We start from the raw sequence: 20541 nt of genomic DNA on the forward strand, positions 1-20541 counted from the left end.
CTGTGTTTTAAGTGGTAAAGCAGTGGCCTTGAGCCTAAGGCTCAGGAACAGTGTCTAGGCCCTCAGTTCAAGCTCCAACATGCACATATGCACACATGAAGACACATACACACACATATACAGTGTAAGAATAACCTGAAATTACTTGAAATCTAAACTCATGTTGACTGATAAAATTCCAGTTAACTTTAGGCAACAAAAGTCACTAGTCCTCAAATTAAGTAACTGGAGTTATCTAAAGACTAAGTTAGGGAAGCCTGCAAAATTTAGTGCCAGGGTTTGATGATAACCTGGAATATTTAATACACTGGAAACTTTATACTCAAATTCAGATTAGAGATATTTAGATGTGAGCCCATGAGTGCAGCAGAGTTCTTAGCCTCCTCTACACTCTCTCATTCCCTGCAGTGATGGATCTAATGACTTTATGAGAGGAGAGAACTGAATCATCACAGCTTCTCAGTTTCTGCCTGTGCAGGCCTCCACTACTTTGTGGTACAGCAAGAAGCTCTGACCACAAAGCAGAGGAATGCTCCTGCGGTCAAGGCTTCCACAATGCTGACTCAAATCAGTCTCCTTTCTTTCTAAATTACCCTGAGGAGATGGAAACTGAATGGAATTCAGTTAACCCGAAGCTAGAAGAGGTTCTTTTTACTCCGCCTTTTTTTTTTCCCCTCACAGAAATGTACACTTAAATTTATAATGGGATTCTAGAATCTTCCTGCCTATTTTTAATATTTCTGATTTTTATAAATATATAGTCTAAGGCACATAGGTTCACATCATACTCCCCTATATCTTTATTTTAAAAATGAAAATAGTACTGATACTCAGTCCATAGATTGCTTGACAGTTAAATAAATGTGCCTATAACCTTGTAGTTGAGAACACTGCATAAATTAATATTTTTGAAATCTGAAGTCAGATTGGCAGATAAAGTTACAAGGAACTTTAGAGTTATATGAAGTAATAATACTAACCTTCTTTCAGAATTGTATTACTTGAGCAAAATATGATTTCAGTTGCCTTCTTTTCCTCTTAGCATGTAGAACTCATGGCAAAAAGATAGGAATTACACATTTAAACCATAAAAATATTTTTCCTAAATTCTGCCTTACCATATTAATAACCTTGAAAACATTTATCTTTTTTGACAATGTTTATCTTAATTATAGTGAACATCGGTGTCATAACATTTTGCAGCATTATTGTGACATAGGTCTGGTGAGAACAGGGAGGATGTGAAACTCACATGTGATTATCTACCCACTATCTAAATGTTACATGGCACATACTAATGATACACACATATTTTCTGAGTAGATGAAAGCACATGTATGAATTTAGCATGTAAAGCCCTCCTATATAAAACAAAAATTTTAGTTCCAAAGAGGTAGAAAAATAATTAAATTATGCTTTCAACCATTAAGACATGAAACATACCCCTTCCTATCACAAGTATCAATAATCTTATCCCTGATAATATACCTTTTTCCCCATGCTGTATTTACCCAATGCAAACTTCATTTGTTTTTCTGAGTTACCAGAAAAGCTCTTTTGTAATTTCCCAAGGAAAATGTATAATCAAATTAACAAATCATAACAGAAAAGCTTATAGGGATTCAAAAGCACAGCTGGTAAGAGTATAGCTTAGTATTATTGTGACCTTTTATTAGTGACTCTTAAATGTGTTAGGTTCCTAGATGGTATGACTTAAAATGGATAGGACTAATACATTTTGTGCTTTATATTGACTAGTGTACTGTAATAATAGAATGTTTAAATATGTTCCATGTAATAATTCTTGATTTACATAATAACGCTCATTCTTGCAAAAAGAAAGTTCTAATAATTAGATCTACTATGGGAGGTTTTACTGATTTTGGAACCAACAAGGAAATGATGTTCAAGATATTCATCAGATGCTTTTATATCAGTTTCTCTCTCCCTTTGTTTTATTTTCCCTTTGTTTCAAAGTTACTCTCTTAATAATTCTCTTAGCATTTAGTATATTCTCTAAAATCATTCCATATATGAGGATACCACAAAAATGTCAGAGATCAAAATTATGAATCCTAAAATTAAACTAACAAATATGGTCATTTTAGAAGTTAAAATTTAGGAGGATATGGGGATTTTATTGCTCACTTTTAATCATTTTATTTTTCTTGCTTTGCCAGAGCTATTTCTTCATTTTCTAAAACACTGAAGGATAAAATAAGTACTATTTTAAGTCTAAATATGTAATATAGAGTAGACATCTTTCATGTGATTTTATTTAATCTCATGAGATACACTAAGGTAGGTGCTATCACAGTTACTTTGAACAGGGTCATGATGAACACTATCTCCAACTAGTGGTGCTATTTTGACATGGTGGAAACCATGGGAAGAAGGACTTAGCTAAGAAGAATAAACCAGAGGTAGTATCCCTTTAGAATTATAGCTGGTTCCCTGTCTACATCTTTCTCTTTGTACTTTATGATGTGCTGTCATGTTGTGAACAGCTCCTTTCTCTGCATGCTCCACAACAGGCCCCAAGTCATGGAGCCAGGTCACTTTGGACCGAAACCTCAAAAATTTCCAGTGACTTTTTCCTTTGTTAAGATTTTTTTCCCCATAACAACTACAACAACAACAAAAGTATATAAAACAGTGTTTCAGAACCAGAAGAGAAATTGAAATTCTGAAAATATTCTCAATTGAGAGGATAGAATTTACTTAAGTTTTAATCTAATTTAACACTGATTTTTAAAAATGCATTTGTAGCAATTCCTGTTGAATTTCAACAAAATACATGCAGGTTCTCCTTTCCTTTCTTTGTATCAGCGTAATCAAGTTGTTAACTACATTAATCAGATAGATGTAGATCAGGTTCTTGGTCCATTTCTGGCCCCATTTGTAAATTCTAACTTCTTCGGGAATTTATAGCTTCTACTCTTCATATGGTCTCTTTCCAGTGTCTCATTGCACTAACGCCACCGTAGGCAAGTGCCACCTACCTCATATTCTACTCATGTAGATTTCTAATAATAATTCAGAAAATTTTACCTGTCTTTTTCTTTTATTCATGTACATTATTGAACATTATAAAGAATGAAGTACAAATACCACATTTTTGTATTCATTCATCCATTGATGACAAATGAACAGATATTCCTCAGGTTTTCTATTGTGCATACAGCATGGGCTATATTAAATTACATTCTTATCAGCAATTGGGGAGAGTTTTCTTTCCCTTTGCAGCTTCACTCCATTTATTATTTGTTTTCTTGATGATGTTCATTCTTTTGGTGTAAGAAGAAACCTCAGGGTTAGTTGATTTACATTTCTTTATGATTAATGTTGTTTAGCATGTCTTCATGTATTTCCTGGCCATTTTACTTCTTTTAAAATTCTCAGCTCTTTAGACAATTTGTTAATTAGATCATCTCTTCTTTTGGTGTACAGTTTTTTGAGCACTTTATTAACCTTCTATTTGATGAATAGCTGGCAAAGAATAAGGTCCTAGTTTCTAGGTTCTGTTCATTGTGGTAATTACTTTTTTTTTTTGCTCTGAAGAAGCTATTTAATTTGATTAAGTCCTGTTTGCAGACTCTTTTTCTATGTCCTGAGCAATAAGAGTTCCATTCAGAAACTCATTACTTATGCCTATAGTATATGTTCAAAAATTTCCCCCTATATTTTCTTCTAACAGTTTCAAAGTTTTATTTGAATATTTGATCTATTTGAATTAATTACAGCAACAATATTCAAAATAGTCAAACAATGAAATGCCCACAGATCCTGTATATGAATATCTATTATGGACTAGACATATTCAGTATTATTCTGCTATACAGAAAATCAAACCTGCATTGTTCACAAAAAATAGAATAGCTGGAAATCATCACGTTACTCCAATAAACCAGATAGAAAAGGACAATACGTTACTCACATGAGTAATCTAGATGTGAAATAGTGAATGATAGGGATTGTCTGGGGTTAGTAACCACCTGAGAAAATGGAGCATGTATGTAGAAAAGACAATAATGAAACCCCTATTAAATATTTTTTGTGATATCTTTTTTTTTAATTTTTTTATTGTAATTAGTAAAAGGGTTACATGATATTTGCCAGATAGAAGGTGCATTAATTCACATACATTGATACCCTTTCACATGTCTTGGTACCCATTTCCCTCCCCTATTAAATATTTTTAGGGATTCTGATGGGGAATAGATGTCTTTTGCTTCCTATGTTTCTACTACATGTTGAACTCCTAAAGCAATAGGGCCTGTCTTTAAATCCTATTCTACTAATCACTGCCATATAATAGACAGTAAGTTCATAGTGATGAAAGAACTGTCCTAGATGACAATAGGGACATCTTGATCTGGTCAATTCCAGCTCATCAAGATCCCTGCAAAAAAATTATGCTTTGCTTGTATTGTGATTAAAGGCAAAAAAATAAAATGAAATAAGAGATTGACCTAACTCAATCAATACAAATCAAATTTGATGAATTTAATTAAGGTTACTCATCTAATAAAAATATTATTTCTACCTACTCCGTTTTTCTCCCCCACCCCCTCCTATCCCATCCTGCCCTCTAGCAAGTACTTGTTTTCTGTTTTCTGGTACTCTGTTGGATTTTGACTTAGTCTTTTTAAAGAATTATAATATGTATGCTCTCCATAGCATTTACTTCACTTTAGTTAGTTCATTTGAAACCTCTTCCTTACATTCATCCATTGATGAAAAGTGAACAGATATTCCTCAGGTTTTCTATTGTGCATACAGCATGGGCTATATTAAATTACATTCTTATCAGCAATTGGGGAGGGTTTATATAAAAATTTTATATAAAATTTATATGTGTTTATATAAAAAATTGTAATGCAAGTTGCACGGACATAATTTGCCTTATTTGTTTCTCATTCAATACAAATATAATTAAATATTGGCATCTTTTTATGAATATTCAATGTATCAGCTCAATATTTCAAGCACTGTTTCTGTCCTCTAAGAATCATTCCAGATAATAAATATAAATAGTTGTTGCCTCTTGATGAATTTGCAACTGATCTTTTGCTTACAGCAATTAAAATTTACTGCCTTCCTTCTTACTAGATAATGATGTCTGGATTCACAAACATAAATGTTCAAGTTATTGTCCTTCCCATTAAACTATATATGCACGTATATAGCTACATGTCTCCTCATCCATTGTATGTATAATATCAATGCTATTATTATTAATCTATAAATAAAATATTTAAAGAAACATTCCTTTGTTTTTTGAGAAATAGTCATACTTAGCTTATTCATATCTTCATGTATAAGTAAATACCTAACACATGAATGAAAACTGAAAAAGCACAATGAAAATCTACTTAATTGATGTTTAATGACATTATTTATAAGTGTTTCCAATTGGTTAGCTTATCTAGACTATGCAATAAAATGGCAACTACCAAGTTAATGGATTCAGTAAGAAGCCCATTACTACAAGCAGTGTTCTGTGACTTTAGCAGCCTTTAGCTGAGCAACACGAGAAGGAAAATAGATCATTCATTACACTGAGCAGTTAATGATACTTTGTTGTACTATTTGTCAAATACTGTGTATATTATTTGTAGCTGCAAGCTTGACCTTAGCTAATCATAATTTGATGAATGCATATATCCTACAGACTCCATGGAAAAGTGCCCTATTGTTTACAAAGCAGAAACTTGAGCTAGAATGATGAGATCCAGTAAGAGTGTAGTTTCAAAATGTGAATGCTAAGGCACTTATGTGCAAGACAGAATGGATGTTTCTAATTCAGACACAGCTGCTGAAATTGCTTCCTCCTTCAGTAATATAAATGTTTAAGTCATCTATCTACCTTAAATGATCCTGAAAAGCAGTTTTATAAATGCAGCTGGAAGTCTATAATAACAACATATTATTAATATATTTGAGTTCTTATTCTATCAAGAAGAAGTGAAAAAAATCAGAAGCCTTTCACCAGGTTATTTAGGGGTTTCTATTGAGTTGAATTTAAAATATATATGTTGGAGAGAAAATATAAATGGATACAGAAGCCAATATCTACTGTATATTTTTTATTTTATCATCTGTATAGAAAAGGAAATTCTCTTGAAATATATAATAGGTAACAATTACTTCCTTTCATATACTTTTGTCAATAAAATAAATACTGTTGGAAAAAGTTAGTAGTTAGTTTTTTCTTTCCATATGTATTGGTGGCAATAACTGGTAATTTGAAGCAATGGTACAACTTTTAAATAGTCCTTTCATACTTTCATATCAAATCATTTAGCCTACTGAAAGAAAATAAAAATTGCCTTTACTAAGAGTTATTTATAATGATCCCATAAGTACAACTTACTTAACAACAGATTGTTTTATACCTAGCCATAAGTTCATATTTTTGTTGCATGCATACAAATATATGCATATATATATATATACATGAGTGTATGTGTGTGTATCACAAGGTAAATCTCACTGAGACTGCCAGGCATAATATCCTTGCACTCAGCAGTTATGCTTAGCAATACAAGATTTTCCCACACATATGAGTGCCAAAGTTATTATTTACAAATAAATACTCTATGTGCTGAACTAAATTGTTGCTAGCAAATGTTCACTTCTCACTTCATATCTTGTCTGTCTTGGGGTACAGAATATCTTATCATGATATCTTTATTTGTGGCAACATGATTTACCTAGAACATAGAATAGCTCCTGGGAGTATAAGAGACAAAAATTGCCTTTTGTTCTTGGTGTGTTGAATAAAAGTTCTTGCTTTGGCCTGATGACTTGGCTCTTGTTAAGGAAAAGAACTGCTATGGCAGGAAGCATTTTTCAAATGTAAGGTTTTGTCTTAAACTGTTACCTTTTGAGAACAGAATTAAGACATACCTCAGATTGGTCAAGAAATAGCAGAGGGCAGATATATTGAAATTATAGTGACTGTTGATCTTACTTCACCTTATGCAAATACATTTTATTCTATTCTTTTTTTCTTGTATGTTTCTTTAGAGAATATCTATTTCATACTCTTCAACTACCTTTCATATCATTCAAGAGTTTTTAAAGAGCTATTGAAAACTCAAGAATAGCTTGAGTAAGCTAAGTAATTTCAGAGATTTCCAAGAAGAAACACATCTTGAATACTCTACATGCATCACAAAATGGGAAAGAAAAAAAATGTATAAGTGGGTCAATAGATCTGTATTATATAATCTTTTTTTGGGGGGGGGCTTGGGTGGGTTCTGGGACTTGAACTTTAGTCCTGGGCTTGAACTGTCCCTGAGCTCTTCAGCTCAATGCTATAGCTCTACAACTTGAACCAAAGAGTCACTTCTTGTTTTCTGGTGGTTAATTGGAGATAAATGTCTCACAGACGTCAGTGCCAACATTGGTTTTGAACCTCGATCCTCAGATCTCAACCACCTGAGGAGCTAAAATTATAGGTGTAAGAAACCAGTACTTGGTTTATATAATTTTTATTATATTTTATTGTCAGGATAATATATAGAGGGGTTACAGTTACATTTGTCAGATAATGGGTACATTACTTCTCCAACTTTGATACTCGTCATGATTTTGTACCTTTTTCCTTTCCCTACCTCCCAATCATCTTGTTTTCCCCCTTCCTTTCCCTATTTCAAATAAACAAACAAACTTACATACAATATACCAGGTACCAAAGTCAGACACAGTAACCACATGCAATTACAAGTGGAGAAATAATTTCATATAGTACATTAAGGACAACAATCACAAAGATAAATCTCTTGTTTCCATATCCTAAAGTTCATTTCATTTAGTCTCATTCTGTATGGCCATATGTACACATAGCTTCTGAGCCACTGTAATCTTCTGCTAGAAGAATCCTAGATGTGTACTAATTATTTCAAATGAAGGAAGTTATAGAGCCTATGTTCCTTTGGTTCTGGCCTACTTCACTTAATATGATTTTTTCTAAGTCTTTCCATTTCCTTAAAAATAGGGTGATGTCGTTCTGACAGCAGCATAGAATTCCATTGTGTATAAATATCACATCTTGTTGATCCAATCATCTTCTGTGGGGCATCTAGGTTGGTTCCATATCTTAGCTGTGGTAATAGTGCTACAATAAACATTGTTGTGCTAATAACTTGAATCTTTTGTCTTTTTGAAAAATAAATATTTTAATAATTTATTATTTTATTTTATTTATATTATTTTATATTTTAATAACTTATTATTGATAATATTGTTATTCATACCTTCATGAGGGTAACACATGGCATAGTGGCCAGAGAGTCAAAAGAATTAACATTAACTTTCTGTATCTTCAAACTACCAAATCAAGAGCAGATTATAAACCTGAGCTCAGGCAGTCAGAGCAGAGAGGTGGGGCCTTGGCTGTGTTAGGGATAAAAAGGAGAGCAGACTGCCTCCTCCCAGTGCTTGCTTGTCAGATTTTTGGCTGATGACACAGCCTTCTGCAGAAGAAAACTTTTCCTTGCTGAGACAATGACTTTCCAACCTATTATTGTGACTTCAATGGTTCTTGGAGAGCATATTTACAATGTATAAAAACTCTAAAGAGGGATTGTACAGTTTGATCCTGAGTTGCAAGCTGCAGTCCTCATCCACACTCACTTAGCTCCAGATTAAAACTAACAATGCCACCTGAACTCAAGTGAGTGTCAGAACCAAGATACTATTATAGATGAACTTACCAGAGCCACCATGCACATGCAGACGTCTGACTTTCATGATATGTTACACAATTTGAGATGGTTTGTGATAGCATTCTTGGTTTGTAATTTACAAAAACATGACTGTCATGTCAGAATGTTACTGTAAGGAATATTTCTATGTCATTCTTTAATATTAAAAATGCTAAGAAAATATATCTTCTTGAGTACTGCATTTAAGGAACATTAAGCTTCATGAGGTTAAATTTATGTCTTTGTTCTAATATTTAGCCTTTTACTGTATCATATAGTCTAATTGGGGATAAATACATGCAAATGTGTTTAAGGGTTAAGGTTGTTTGAACATTTCTAAATAATATAATTTGTCTATGAATAATAGATTGTGTTGTAAAAACTATGGATTACAACTGCATAGAAATTTAATATGAGATATATATATGGAAATAAAAGTCACATCTACGCATAAATAGCAATGATGTTATTTAGCCTCTCCCCCACAAATTTGAATCTGTGCCTAATAAGATATTTAAAATAAATTTAATGACTTAACAATCTTTCATGTATCGTCAGTCCAACTCTATACATCTTAAGTTTTATTCACATGGAAAATAAAACGAGTTATAGTGAGAAGCTTAGAATTTCCTGGGTGGAACTAAGGCCAGCAAGATCGATATTAGGTCTGCAGAGATATAAAGTTGATCTTAATTCTTCTGACTCACTGGCAACCATACTATCTATCCCCATGGAACTACTTAGTATGAAAAACAATAATATTATGAATAATAAGTTATAAAAATATTTTTCAATAAGACATAAAGTATTATATAATACTGATATTGAACCACTTAAGCATTTTCTTCTTTATCATTTTGAGATGTAGAGTATTCAAAATGTGTTTGTTCCTGGAAATCTCTGAAATTGGGTAGCTTGAGTAAGCTATTCTTGAGTTTTCAATAGCTCTTTACAAGACTTTTGAATGATATGAAAGGTAGTTGAAGAGTGTGAAATAGATATTCTCTGAAGAATAACACCAGAATAAAAAGAAATATCAACATATGAGAAACCACCAAGGGAACTGTAATATTTAGAAGCAGCCATTTAGTACTAAGGAGAGAACCCAGAATACTTGTACCTCTTGTAAGGGTGCGAGAAGAATGTGGACAGAGTCTAAAAGCACATGATCATATGAAAGCACTTTTTATAAGTGCGTGACTGTTATTAGAGAGGAAGTTCTACTACAGATTTTTGGGTGAAATGCAAGTGTATATGTTCTTAGCTGATAAGATCAAACAAGCACAATTATTGTGTTTGGTAATGTAAATTACTCAAATGAAACTGCCATTATCCATACAGGGACACATATCTGTAAATTCTATCAAAAGCTAGAGATCAATAGGATTGTAGTCTGTGGCTGGACCAGGCACCATCACGAGACTCCATTTTAACTATAAAACACCACCTATATTGATGTGTACTTGCTATCCCAAGTATGTGCAAAATGAAACAGGAAGATTATGTTCAAGGAAAAGCTTAAGCATGGTTGTGAGATCTATCTGCCTCCTCCTGATCAATCTGATCAATGCTCTCAACTCCTCATTCTTTTTGTTCAGTTTTTTGTTTGTTTGTACTGTTTTGTTTTGTTTTAGTCAGACGTGGGTCTGGGTCTTGAACTTGGGGCCTGGGCACTGTCCCCGAGCTCTTCAGCTCAAGTTTATTGTCCTACCCCTTGAACCACAGGCCCACTTTTGGCTTTTTGGTGGTTAATTGCAGATAAGAGTCTCACAGTCTTTAGTATCCAGGCTGGGTTTAAACCAAGATCCTTAAATCTTAGCCTTCTGAGTAGCTAGCATTACAGGCAAGAGCCACAGCGCTCAACTTTCTTTGTTCTTTAGGTTTTTTTTTTTTTGAGTAATCTCCCCAGCTCCCCATCTTTGAGTTAGTCTTAATCCACAATAATCCTTCATTTTTCAAATAGTTGTCACTGCAGTTATCTGCTCCCAAACCTGGTCCTGAGCCATCTATCGTCTTCAGAATCTAATTTTCCTACCTCCAAAATGAGGTTAATAATATCCTGTCATATGTAATTGTGCTAGTAAAAATATGATACATTTTGAAATGCTGATTTATTATTAATTATAATCTAATGATAATCACATGCCACGTAGCAGTCAGTGATCAGTATTAGACAAATCAGGATAAAAGTCATAGTTTTATGGAAGCAGAGCAGGTGATTAATTTCATTAAGTCGAATGCCTAAGCGGTAAAACCACAAAGAAGATATTCATTGAAAACAAAGTATTTTAGAGTAGGAATTACTTTAGGTCTGTTTTCAAGGATATGTGGGAATTTATCATGTAAAACTGTGGGTAGGGGAAGGAAAATTGCTCATAGTTTAACATATATATTAAGGACTTATGGAATGTTTGAAGTTACACAAGTGAAGATGTGGAAATAAGCAATTGAATGAACTGTCTCACTGCAACAAAATTTATTTTGCTTAAAAAGTAATTGCTAGATGAAATTCCTCATTGTTGGGAAGAGCCATTTTGTTCTATGGACAAGAGTACAACAATGTCAGAACTGGACGTAGGGATCATTAACTGTGCATACAAAATTATTGCCACAAGACAATATATTTACACTATAATAAATAGTTATTTAATCTCCCAAACTTTTCTAGACATTTACAGATACAAATTAACACATTAACCTTAAGAGGTTAATTTTCAAATAATCAACATTTTAAGCTTATAAGATCAGTTTTTCCATATATTTTCATTGTAATTAATAGAAGGGTTATATTATATTCACCAGATAGAAGGTGCATTACTTCACAAACATTGATACCCTTTTTCATGTCATGGTCCCCATTTCCCTCCCCTCCTTCCCCCACTCATCTTGATTTTCCCCCTTCCCTATCCAATTTCAAATAACCAATTAAGCATATATATAAAATATATCAGATAGCAAGGTGAAATATTGTAAAAATATGAGATAACCAAGGTACAGCAAAAGAGATGAGAGATAGCAGTCCATTAAGGATAACAATCACTCATTATATGGCTTTTGTTTCTATATCCTGGACGTCCTACCCTGGACGTCATTTAGCGTCATACTACATGGCCTTATGTATCTAGATTTTGTTCTTCTGTAAATTTCTGCTAGAAGAGACTGGCTTTTGTCCATTCTATTTTTTGGCTCTCTTATCAAAGATTAGGTGGCCATAGGTCTGTGGTTTAATATCTGGGTCCTCAGTTCTATTCCCTTGGTCTTCAGGCCTGTTCTTCTGCCTGTACCAAACTGTTTTGGTCACTATAGCTCTGTAATAGAGTCTAAAGTTTGGTATTGAAATTCATCCTGTGCTGTTCTTTCTGCAAAGAAGTATTTTTGATATATGGGGTCTTTTATTATGCCATACTAAATTTTGGGTGGCCTCTTCTATTTCTTTAAGGAATGACATTGGGATATTGATGGGTATTGTGCTGAGTTTGTAGATAGCCCTTGGCAAGATTGCCATTTTCACGATGTTGATTCTTCCAATCTAGGAGCATGGGAAGTTTTTCCATTTCCTCAGTATTGTTTTAATTTCCTTTTTCAGGATTTTAAAGTTGTCATCAAAGAGGTCCTATCCATTCTTAGTTAAGTTAATTCCTAGATACTTTATTTTGTTTGAGGCTATTGCAAAAGTAGTTGATATTCTAATTGTTTTCTTGTTCCTCTCATTCTTGGCATATAGGAAGGTAGTTGATTGTTGAGGGTTAATTTTATACCCTGCTACCTTGCCAAAGTTTTGAATTAGCTCAAGCAGCTTGGGAGTGGAGTCTATATGATTCTTTAAATACAGAATCATGTCATCTGCAAAGAGGGAAAGTTTTACTTCTTCTTCCCCTATTTGGATCCCCTTTATGCTTGCTTCTTGCCTGACTGCTCTGGCTAGGAATTCTTTTTTTTCACACTTTCAAAGTTTGTTCCATTTATTTATATTCCTAGGAAGTTTAGTTCTACTCTGTCTTGTGGAAGATAACCAGAAGGATGTTTAACATTTCAAATCCCAAGTTTCCTGTGAGGAACAAAACATTGTAACCTTTTCTACCTGCTTCCTGGTCATTCTTCTCCACTTATGTCTTTCCCTCGCAGCCTTCTCTTCCATTTCCTCATTTCTTCCATTCCAGAAGCCACAGAGTTCCACTATGTATCTCCAGTTCTATGCCAATATGGCGTTTAAGTCTGTTCTTCACTGCTCTAGTCCATCAGAGTAGGAACAGTGTTCTTTCCCACCTTTCCAAGTCTCTGTATCTTGAGAGATTTCTGAGTCCCTTGTGTTTCCCAATGTGGTACCTTCCTCATCCCCATAGATTTCAGAGTTCCGAGAATTAAAAAGCAACTCAGCCTTTCATATCTTCAGTCATCTGGCTAGGAATTCTAATACTATGTTAAAGAGGAGTGGAGGGAGTGGGCATCCTTGTCTCATTCCTGAGTTTAGAGGGAATGGCTTTAGCTTTTCACCATTAAGTATAATGCTAGCTGTGGGTTTTTAATACACAGCCTTTATTATACTGAGGAATGTTCCATGAATTCCTAGTTTCTCCAGATCCTTTAGCATAAAGGGGTGTTGGATCTTGTCAAATGCCTTTCTGCATCTATAGAGGCAAGATGTGTCTCTTGAAGACAGCAGAACGATGGATCTTGCTTTTGATCCTACTAGACACAATATGCCATTTAATTGGAGAGTTAAGTCCATTGATATTGAGAGTTAGGATTGAAAAATATTTACTATTTCCTGGCATTATTAAAAGCTTTCATTAGAGCCTGTGGCTTGACAGTTCTTATGGCACTTAGATGGTATGATTTTTAGGTACCATTTCTTGTCGGTATCACGTTTGTGCTGTTTTTCAATGTGTAGAACATCCTTGAGAATTTTCTGTAATGCTGGTTTGGTTGCTACGTAATGTTACAACTTTTACTTGGAATGGAATGTTTTTATTGTTCCCTCAGTTATGAATGAGAGCTTAGCTGGGTACAGTGTTCTTGGTTGGTAGATTTTTGTCCTAAGGGCATGGCCTATATCCTTCCAAGATCTTCTTGCTTGCATGGTCTCTACTGAGAAATCTGCGGTTATTCTGATTGGTTTGCCTCTGTAGGTGATTGTTCTCTTCTCCCTGGCTGCTTTTAGTATACTTTCTTTGGTCTCTATTGATCCACTTCGGATTATAATGTGGTGGTTGGATTTCCTTTTCTAGTTAGGTCTGTTTGGGGTTCTAAAAGCTTCTTGAATCTGGATGGGCCTGCCCTTCTGGATATTTGGGAAGTTCTCTGAGATGATTCCATGAAGTATATTTCCAATACCATTGACCTCTTTCTCCAGACCCTCCCCAATACTAACTAGCCTTAAATTAGGCTTCCTAGTTGTATCTTGGAACTCCTGAAGCGTTCTCTCATATTTCCTAGATTTGGTTTGACTCATTTTCTGTTATTTCTCTGTAATAGCTAAATTATCTTCAACCCTGGAAATTCTCTCTTCTGCATTGTCTAACTTGCTATCAAAGCTTTCTACTTTATTCTTCATCTCCCTTGCTTCTAATTGCTCATTTTTTATGCTTTGCATCTCTTGTTTTCAATCATGTATTTATTTCTTTAACTCCTTGATTTCCATTTGAGTGGTTAACTCAGCAGCTTTATTCTCATTGGACATTTGTTGGAATTCGGTCAGCTTTTTTTTGTGGATTCTATGAATTTGTCCATTTTTCTTTGAAAAACCTTTATTATGGCCTCCTTTATGGCTTCCTTTTTTTCACATATCACCTTGTTTATGGTTTCATCTTGTGTAGATATGGCTTCCTCCCATATCTCTTTTTGTATGTTTTCACACTTTTCATTATTCATTTTTATCAATTGCATTTGTATAGCACTTAGAGGACTCTCCTCTAGTTTTGCCATTGACTCCTCCATTGCCTGTTTATATTGGGTAGGAGATGCTATTCCTTGATTTGACATTTTTCTTGAATTTCTTTTTCTGCCCATTTGAAAATGGGAGCAAGATTAATACTAAACAACATTATAATTTTTCTTTTTTTTTCTATGTATGTGGTACTGAGGAATCGAACCCAGGTCTTAGTGCATGCTAGGCAAGCACTCTACGACTAGGCCAAACTCCCAGCCCCAAGATTATAATTTTTAAGATATAACAAACCTAGACCTCTTTACCTGGCCAGAAAAATAGATGTTCACAGTTTTAGTTTGGTATTGTCACTCTCTCTTTGTTTTTGTGCACTTAACAGACAAATCTAATGCCACCAGTGATCACCATTTTATGATAAAAAAAATAACACCCTCAATCCAATCTCTGCTGTATTTGAGTCCCTCTGGTCCTACTGTATAATTGAACACCTAGATATACAGTATTGCTCAACAATCATCAACTGTAGAACTATGCATTATTAGAGTTGATGGATGAACAGACTACCAGAGATAGAAAAATAGTATGAAAGACAACAGGGGAGGTAAGAAAAGAGTGATATAGGAGTGTAAGATTAATGTAGTAATGAAGAAAAGGGATAGCATAAGGATAACTAACCTAAAGTGATAGAAAGGTAAATAGTTTACAAAGTTTAGAAAGAATAAGATAAAGCTTATAAAAATAAGAAGAGTAATAAGAAGAATAAATAGAGAAAAGAGGGAGGTATATATAGGAGAGTGCAATGATAAACAAAAAAAAAAAAACAAAAAAGGTGGTGGGACATCCCACATCATTGTGAGTTCTTAGACAAGAAATACTAGGGTTAAGAACCAACAGATTAAAAAGCAGGTGACTGTATCAATATAAATATCCTTTGTATCAAGTCTGTACCCAGTGTGCTGTCACTATATTTCTAGGAATGACCACAATGACAGAAGGAATGCAGGAATATAAAAAAAAAGAAAAGAATTGTAATAATGGAAAAAATATGTAGGTAAAATGGCAAAAAAAAAACACATAGAAATGCAAATGAGAAAGGGTAGAAAAGGAAAAAAAAACAAAAGACAAAAAAGGGGGGTATTCTTCAGATTGTTTTTGGGGGGGGGGCAGGATAGAAAACTCGTGTCTCTACTAAATTTAGGATCCAAACACTTCAGAAAGTCTTTTTCTCTTGTGATTTGGATTTGTGGTTTTTCAGATCAGTTTGCTTGATTGGGCAGAAAAAAAAAAGAAACTGGAAGAGTCACAAGCGGCTTTGTTTGCCAGGACTGTGGCCTGACGCAGGGGAGGAACTTCTGCTAGCACCGGGGGTGGATTTCCGGCTTTGCTGCCACTGGGAAATCATTTGCCCTTGTGAATGATGGTGCTGCCATCACCACTTCTCAGGCTCCAATTGCTTTGGCAGAGTCCTTGCCAGCAGTCAAGATGGCGCTGCTCTCAGCTTGTAGAGGAGGGGGCTCCCTCCCAATGCCGTTCTGTGAGCAGAAGTGGAAACTTCTCCTTGGAGGTACTCACAAATTGCTGGATTCTCTGGTTCTGTGAAGCTGGCAGGTCTGTGCATGGCTGGGTGTCAGCTCTAGGTTCAAGCAGGCTCTGTGTGGCTCTGTCTGGAGTCGGTGGGTCTGTGCAGCCAAGAATCACTGTCTGCTCAGATTCAGAATAGAGGCTTTGCCCATAAGATCAGTTGTTAAAGGATAAAATTAGTATTGACTTTCTAGATTTTGGAAAAAATAAATATTTGCCTTATGATACAATTAGATAGTATTTATTAAATGTATGTGATAAGTAAAAAATAATGTATGTTTTTTCTTACTCTTCAGAGATACTTGTGTCAAATTTCTTCAGTGAAGAGGTATGGCAATTCTTACAAAAAGTCTAAATTAATATTCTGTGGGATGTGGTTCATATCAGTTCTCAATTGTAACATATCTAATCAAAACTCCTGAAGTAAAAATAAAATTACTCCTGAGATTTGATAATGTTGCTACTATACAAGAATCAATACAAAGCATCTTGTAATTCAAAGCCATCCTTTCAGAGATAATAAAATTACAGCTTGGATAGAGAAAAAGAAATACCTTAACAAAATGTAGAAAATAAGATTGAGAAGGAAATAGCTTCTATATTATATATAAAAGGGAGAATATATGAGTAAATATGATATGAAAAACAGCAATTACTCTTCCTTTCAGTCACATTTTCACTAACCCAGGATTCACAGCCAAGGAAGGCTGTGATAAAGCATAAGTTTATTCTCTAGGCAGGAGAAGTTGGTCACAGTGTTCTAATCACTATCCTGAATAGGTGGCCGTGTTATTCCTCTATCACCTCCAAAGAGGTGATTGTGGTGATTAGCAGCAGGCATTTACTTCCCAGAATTTGTGACAGAGTCCTCTTAAGCGCAGGAGTACTTCTTCCAAAATGTTAGCATTGCCATTTGGAAACACTAGCTCAACTAATCCTTAGCAAGCTTGTCCTAGTTTGTCAGAAATTAGTATAGGGAGGGGTGTACTTCCCTTTTTAGACAGATAAACCATGAAAGGAAATTTGTTAGGACTTCAATACTCTCCTGCTTCCATTTAACAAAGTCTCTAAGGCAATCTTTTTTCTCCTCTTCTCTTCCTTATGGCTTTGTACACTATTCTAGAAGGACATAATATCTGATACTAACTAAGCAGCAAGCATGGGATATATGATCACTAACACAGTAAGGAAAGGAACAAGAAAGAGAAGAAGGAAGAGTGACAAATCAATGTGGGAATATTATCTCCACAGTTTTAGTAAATAATGCATAGTCATATGGTCTAAATGCTGGCCCCCAGGGGTTTCTCAGCATGCTTACAACAGAGTTTATACCCATCAGCATATATTAGCTGGATAAAAGATATTTACCAAAATATCCAGAAGCAAAGACTTACTAAAGCCACTAGCACAATGATGCTCATTGCAGCACTATTGACCATAGCTAAGATATGGAACCAACCCAAATGCCCCCCAGTAGATGATTAGATCAAGAAAATGTGGTACTTATACAAAATGGAATTCTATGCCACCATCAGAGAGAATGGCATTGCATCATTCATAAGGAAATGGAAAGACTTGGAAAAAATCATATTAAGTGAAGTAAGCCAGACCCAAAGAAGCCAGACCCAAAGGAGCATAGGCCCAATGGTTTCCCTTTAGGACTCTCTTAGCAGAGGATTACAATAGCTCAAAACCTAAGTATATAATGTCATATAGGATGAGACTAAATGAAATGAACTCTACGATACGGAAACAAGAGTTTCATCTTGTGTGATTGTTGTTCTTAATGTACTAGGCTATTTCTCTTCTCTTTTTTTGCCCTTATGGTTAATCTCATATTGTTACTCTATCTGATTTTGTTACCTGGTATATTGTATATATTTTCATTTGAAATATTAAAAGGAATGGAAGAAAACAAGATGATTGAGAAGGATTGGAGGGAGAGAAATGGGGAGAAAATCATGAGAAGGGGTATAAATGTGTGAAGAGTAACACACATACTAACTGATGAAAGTAACTGTAACTCATACATTATCCTGACAATAAAAAGGAAAAAAACATGTAAATGACTTAGACTGCCATTAAGCTAGTTTAAAGGTGATTTTTCCCATATATTTTTATCATAATTAATAGAAGGGTTACATTATATTTGCCAGATAGAAAGTGCATTACTTCACATACATTGATACCCTTTCTCATGTCTTGGTCCCCATTTCTCTTCTGCTGACTCCCACCCCTCATCTTGTTTTCCCCCCTCTCTTATCCAATTTCAAATAACCAAATACAAATATATCTAATATATCAGATAACAAAGTGAGATACTGTAACAATATGAGATAACCAAGGGACAGCAAAAGAGATGAGAGGTAACATAGTACATTAAGGACAACAATCATTCATTATATGGCTTTTGTTTCAATATCCTGGAGGTCCTTTCAATTAGCGTCATACTCTATGGCCTTATGTATCAAGGTTTTGCTCTATTGCAAATCTCTGCTAGTAGAGCCCAAGGTTTCTACTGATTATGACAAATAAGGGAAACCATTGAGCCATGTTCCTTTACAGAGATATAATTATCAAAACAGCTTGGTACTGGCACAAGAACAGGCCTGAAGACCAATGGAATAGAACTGAAGACCCAGATATTAAACCACAGACCTATGGCCACCTAATCTTTGACAAGGGAGCCAAAAAAATAGAATGGAATAAAGACAGCCTCTTCAACAAGTGGTGCTGGCAGAACTGGTTAAGCACGTGCAGAAAACTAAAGTTGGATCCTTCTTTGTCACCCTGCACTAGAATTAATTCCAAATGGACCAAAGACCTGGAGGTAAAAGCTGACACACTGAAAACTTTACAAGAAGGAATAGGAGATACACTAGGCCTCCTTGGAACACGTCCAAAATTTCTTAATAAGCATCAAGAATCACAACAAATCAGAGAAAAGCTGGATAAGTGGGACTTCATTAAACTGCAGAGCTTCTGCATGGCAAAGGATATAGCAAGTAAATTATTTAGGAAGCCTACAGAATGGGAGAAGATCTTCACCAACCATACAACAGACAAAGGCCTCATATCTAAAATATATCAACAGCTCAAAATATTGAATCAATCCAAAACTAATCTCCAAAGTAACAACCATCCCATTAAACAATGGGCCAAAGACTTAAAGAGAGTCTTCTCTGAAGAAGAAATAAAAATGGCCTATAGACACATGAAAAAATGCTCGAAATCTCTGATTATAATAGAAATGCAAATCAAAACAACTCTAAGATTCTACCTCACTCCAGTTAGAATGGCCAGGATCAAGAAATCTAATAACAACAGATGCTGGAGGAGAGGTGGCCAGGAGGGATCTCTACTACACTGTTGGTGGGAGTGCAAACTCGTTCAACCACTATGGGAAGCAGTATGGCAGTTCCTCAAAAGACTAAGCATAGACCTCCCCTATGACCCAGCAATTCCACTATTAGGCATTTACCCAATAGTCTAGAAATAAGGACATACTAAATCCACTAGCACAATGATGTTCATTGCAGCACTATTTACCATAGCAAAGATATGGAACCAACCCAAATGTCCCTCAGTTGATGAGTGGATCAACAAGATGTGGTATTTGTACACAATGGAATTCTATGCTGCTGTCAGAAAGAATGACATCACCCCATTTGTTAGGAAATGGAAAGACTTAGAAAAAAATCATATTATGTAAAGGTGATGTTTTAAGTGGTCACACAGTACAAGAACTCTTCCTCCACGGACTGTTTCCATTGTACTTAGTATTTTTAATTTTGTTAAATTATGTAACTGTTTTAGTGATACTGTGGTTTGAATTTAATGTCTCATGCAATTATTTCTCTTTGTGAGAAATACTTTGTGAAAAGCTAAGAGGTAGCATAGATCACAATTTAAATATTACAACTGGTGTGTTTTTGTCAGTGTTCTTCCGTCATAAACTATGGTTGTAAGAACAGTGAAAAAGAGAAGAAAGGAAATATGTACCTTCTACATAAGATATGTCAAATGCATTGGTGAAATTTATACAATTAAAATGGATCATAATGTTTACCAGGAAGCAGACATTCCACTTTATATAATTTAGATATTTGGGATTTGGGATTCTAACCGGATTTTCTCCCTTCGATTGAAATGTATTGCCAACTTCTAGAATTGTAAAAAACTGATAACCATTTGCATTATTTCATCTAAAAGGAATCAGTTTACTTAAAATGTTGTATTACTACAATGTAGTCATGGCTTACTATCTTACCATTCTTTATAAGTATTCACAAGAAAAAGATATTATAACAAAACTAGTGAACAGGCAGCACATTTTAAGTAAGAAAAATAAATACTACA

Source organism: Megascapheus bottae, chromosome 2 (assembly GCF_031878675.1).
Source record: "Megascapheus bottae isolate mThoBot1 chromosome 2, mThoBot2.hap1, whole genome shotgun sequence".
Taxonomy (NCBI): Eukaryota; Metazoa; Chordata; class Mammalia; order Rodentia; family Geomyidae; genus Megascapheus; species Megascapheus bottae.